A 5,223-nucleotide genomic window follows, 5' to 3' on the forward strand; every position below is an offset into this window, starting at 1 on the left:
TGAGAAAGTAAGTACCCAGCTTGTTGGGGGCAATTGGCCAATATATTGTAAACCCCTTAGGGAGTGCTAGTTCACTAGGATGCGGTATAGAAATGTAAAGTGCTAAAGTGCTAACACTACAGTCATGTCTAAGACTGTATTGCTGTTAATATCACAATGGCAGTGTTCCTCTCATGGATTGGGATGCTGATGTGCAGATCTGGTTCCTGATCTTGTAGTCTTTCTGTCCATATGTCTTTCTGTCCAGCTAAAGGCAGAGAAGGAGAAAATATAAGGCTTAAAAGATATCTTTTTAATGAAACTGTATGTGCTTGGCCACCTCCAACCAGAATCCTCCGCTCTAACGCTGTTGTAGCTTTGCTCTCCCTGAGTCCTATTGTATGTGCATCTCCCCTTGTCATAACACTGCCTCTGAAACGCTCACACTGCTTAGTCCCTTCTGGAGAACGTTTAGAGGGTGGAATTTTAAAACGTTAAAAAGCTTGTTTAAGCAATGTCAACTGCCTGACTAATTTCACAAAAGGATGAAAGCGCTCAAGGAGGAAGTAAAGGAGAAGGGTACATTCTTATGTATTTTGCCCCTTAAATGCAGAATGGTCTTAATTTTTTTCCTGATCATCCCTCTTTTTTCCTACTTGCCCTCTTTCAAAAAAGGGAGGGAGGACCCATCATGTTGCCTTCAAAACAAAGAGTCAGCCTGGAATTTAATCCTTAAAAATGGGTTTTTCTTTCTTTTTTTTTTTTAAGGAATTTTTTAAAAAAGTAGTTGCCAATATACAGTCTGGAAACTAAGGAGCAGCAGAAAAGAGATCCTAATCACAACAGACCATTATGTGAAAGAATAAATCATTTTTTTAAAAAAATTAAGTGTCTTAAATATAATAAAAAGGAATAATTAAGAATCAAAGAAGAGCCCACCATCCTGACAGTTTAATGATGCCACAAAAGACTGAAAAAGTCTGGATTTTTACCTCATTTTAAAATAAAAGAAGTTAAGGCAATTTCAAAACTTATTGAGTAGTTTGTTTCGTTAATATTCTCTCATCTGCCCAGATAGCCAGCCATCTCTTTTTCTATCTATGGAAATTTGTTGTTTACTGTTGTGTACCTTCAAGTGAACCTATCATGGGGTTTTGTTGGCATGATTTGTTCAGAGGAAGTTTGTCATTGCCTCCTGAGGCTGAGAGATTGTGTCTTGCCCAAGGTCACCTAGTGAGTTTCATGTCCATGATGGGAATCAAACTTTATGGATACACACACACACACACACACACACACACAAAAGACAATAGAAGGGGATGCATCTACAGAGGACTTGGCTTTCAGGAATCAAATTCAAGTATTCATCAGGATGTTCTGCCCCTGACAAGCCCTATTGTATCTCAAGCCACTTTCAATATGGAGTTTCATCTGTGCTTGCTCCAAAGGAGCATTCAGATTGCTCTCCAACATAAATTTTATGTTCTAGGCAGAACACGCCAAGTGCACAGTTGCCACATTAAATTTTTGAAAAGACCCCTAGTGCCCCAACATTGTTTCTTTCATGACGGCTTCTATGTCAGTGGTGGTGGTGTATCCTTTCCAGGTTTCAGCTTGAATTTTATAGAAGCAATCACAGGCTGCATCCAAACTAAAGACATAATCCAGATTAACACCAGTTTAACTGTCATGATTCAATGCTATGGAAATCTAGGAATTGTAGTTTGGTGTGGTACCAGAGCTCTCTGGAGGAAAAGGTTAAATGTCTCACAAAACTACAGTTCCCATAGCACTGAGCCATGGAAATGGAAGTGGTGTCAGCCTGGATTATTTCTGCAATGTGGATGAACCCTCAGTGCCAAACCTTTATGGTAGTGGTTGGGTTCATCATTTCAGATAATTCTTTTAAGATTCAAACTAGACCCCAGAGCAGAGTCACAGGGCTACTGACATGGAAATCACCAGCCTCAACCTCTTCTTCTTGTTGTTGTTGTTATTGGTCTGTGCCTTCAACTTGTTTCCATCCTATGGCAACTCTAAGGCAAATTTATCATGGGGTTTTCTGGGCAAGATTTGTTCAGAGTGGGGTTGTCATTGTCTTCCTCTGAAGCCAAGAGAGTGTGATTTGCCCAAGGTCACCCAACGGGTTTCCATGGCTGAGTGGTGATTCGAACTCTGGTTTCCCAGTCCTTGTCCAGCACTCAAACCAACAGACTGGCTCTGCCATTGCTACTGTGAAGGTGACAAGGCCCAGCCTAAGACTTTTTGGTGAGAATTACCATCTAAACGCCATGGGATTTCCTTCTTTGCAGATTAGTATAACACTGTGCTTCTTCTTCCTTGGTTTTCTATTGTTTGATTTGTTTGGTTTGAGTAATTCCTCTTTTCTCTTGCCCAGATGGCTTTAATTGGTGGCACAATGATCCACTAGGCAGCACATGATAACAACATCTCAGCATCTTGAACCAGCTAACAAGTGGCAAGGCTATACAGTTGGACCTCTGTATCCACTGATTCAACCATCCATGCCTTGAAAATATTCCATATATATTTATATATATTCCAAAAAGCAAACTTTGATTCTGCCATTTTATGTAAGGGACACCATTTTATTATGCCATTGTATTTAATGGGACTTGAGAATCCACAGATTTTGCTATCCACCAAGGGCCCACTGTAGTCTCCTGATTTTCACTTGGCTTCCCCCTCCAATGTGCAGGGACAATTGGAGTGTTAGCTAGGAAAGGATCTTGGAGGATTTCGCCCTGAGATCTTCACCTGGCTTCCCTCTACACCCTTCAGATGTTGCATATGAAACAGGAAGAAGAGAGGCAGGAGATGATTCTGGAAGGCTATAGCCTCCTAATCTTTGCAATCTTAACATCCTCTGCTCATGGCACATGGGGTGGGATGAAGGGAGCGCCTCCATCTTACAAGACCCCTTTCAAAACTGCATCATCTGGCAGCAGGCATAAAACTGATTAAATTATTTATCCTCACTTGTGAGAACAAATGATTTAACACACCACGTCCCTATTAAAACCAATGTGACGCTGGAGAAGAGTTCTACAAATACAATCAGTGGCCAAAATGACCAACAGATGGGTCCTTGGGCAAATCAAGCCTGAACTGAAAGTATGAAGCTATCATACTCTGAAAATATGGGACAACGAGACTCATTACAGAAGACAGCAATGCTTGGTAAAGTGGGAGGCTATAGGAAAAGAGGAAGACTCCATCACAGGTGGATCAACCACAGCTTTGGATCTAGAGGACCTAAATAGGACTGTTGATGACAGTATGGCACGTTACAGACCACCCAAAACGGGCGGTCTCGCGCCGCTGCTGGTTGCTGCATCCGGGAACTGCAGCAGCCAAACTGCGCGGTTCCCGGGCGCAGCAAGAAAGAAGTGCCAAAATGGGGCTTCTTCTTGCAACCAGAAAGAGGCGCCACAAGGTGCGAGGTGCGCACTCGCAGCGCCACTTCCAGTGCATGACGTCCGGATGCTGTGCGTCTGCAACACCACTTCCAGTGCATGACGTCCGGATGCTGTGTGTCCGCAACGTCAAAATGGTGGCGCCCATCAGTATGCGGCGCCGCCATTTTGACGTACTCGTTACGCGCGAAGGGCAAGGTGCGTCAGGAAGCACTGCCCCTCACGCGTAATGACAGCACCCCATAGGGCCCGTCCGGAACGCGCCTATGTCTCTCATACATAAGGGCCATTAAAAGTCAAAGCTGACTTGATGGCAATTACCAATAACAAATCCATTACAAGCAATCCATATATGTGTGTATGTGTGTGTCACGAATGTTTTCAGAAGTATATTACAATTATTCGGGGAGTGTTTTTCCCCTTAGATTGCCAACAGTGTTTATATGTACATTAATAATAAACTAACAATATAGTGATCTCTACATAGTGATCTGTAGAAGACATACTAAGTCTTAGTTTTTGTCTTTAATTTTAAGTAGTAATTATAGGGCAGTTTAACAACATCGGCTTTGGTTTTTATTGTAATGCAGTGTGTTAAACAACAAGGTCCTCATCCTTTCTCCTCCTCCTTGGTCTGTATTTTGCTTGCCAGTAAAATTTTGATAGTACAACAAAAACTGTACTAAAGCACATCTTGCGGGGGGGGGGGGGGGATGAAGATATAATGGGTTACATTTTAATTGTTAGTCCCAACTAGATTAAGAACCATTAAATCAATGAAAGTGCTGACTCAACAAATTTCCACTGTTATAATTGTTCAACTCTGTTCGGAGCTAACACTTGGATTTAGCCCATTAAAATCCGGTTTTGTGATAAAAACATCAAACAATAACTAAATAAAAAGCAATGGAAGTTCAGTTTATGCACTAACTCTCTTTAAGAAAAACCTAATTGCAAAGCATTCTTCCCCAGAATGTAACTTTGTGAGGAAGAACACTTTGCAATTAGATTTTATATAAAGAGGTCTATACTTCTGTTTTAATTCTCCGTATTATTCAAAAGCTATACAAATAGTAAGGTCTATTAATTAGATAAGGCATAGGCATATTAATTGTTAGTATTCCCTGGTGCAGTTAATTTATGCAGGACTTTCATTTGTTCATAGCTTATTGGAAGGCTCATAGAATAATATCTCAGTCTTTGAAATATACTGTTATATGCAGGCTGCATGGATCTAACCGTTGTCATATCACAACTATGTAATATAATACTGAAGTCTTGGCTTAAAATCTAGTTTCTTCCTCAACTACAAGAAAAATGTGCCAAAAAGACAGGAAAAATTCAGTATTCAACCAGCTGTATTTTGCTGCCATCTGGTGGTTCTTCCAAATTATTGCACAATTGAGAGCTTTTGTGCCTTCAAGTCCTTTCCAATTTATGGCAATCCTAAAATGAACCTACCATGGGGGTTTCGTGGCAACATTTGTTCAGAGGAGGTTTGCCATTGCCTTCCCCTGAAGCTGAGAGAGTGTGACTTGCTCAAGGTCTCCCAGTGGGTTTCCATGGCCAAGTGCGGATTCAAAACCTGATCTCCAGAGTCATAGTCCAACACTCAAACCATCATACCACTCTGACCCCACAACGTACAGTAAACTGGACAAAATGTACCTCTCTGTGTAGCACATTAATAAAAATGGATAGCATTTACAAGACATTTTAAAGTGTTGCCTTTGAGTCAGATCTGATGTTTAATATTGACACATGTTATCTCTCTTCCTTCGTTGTCCTTGTTCCTTCTCTGATGCTG

This window comes from Sceloporus occidentalis, unplaced genomic scaffold, assembly GCF_023333645.1.
Source record: "Sceloporus occidentalis isolate IW3139 unplaced genomic scaffold, rSceOcc1.0.p SCAF_6, whole genome shotgun sequence".
NCBI classification, from domain to species: Eukaryota; Metazoa; Chordata; class Lepidosauria; order Squamata; family Phrynosomatidae; genus Sceloporus; species Sceloporus occidentalis.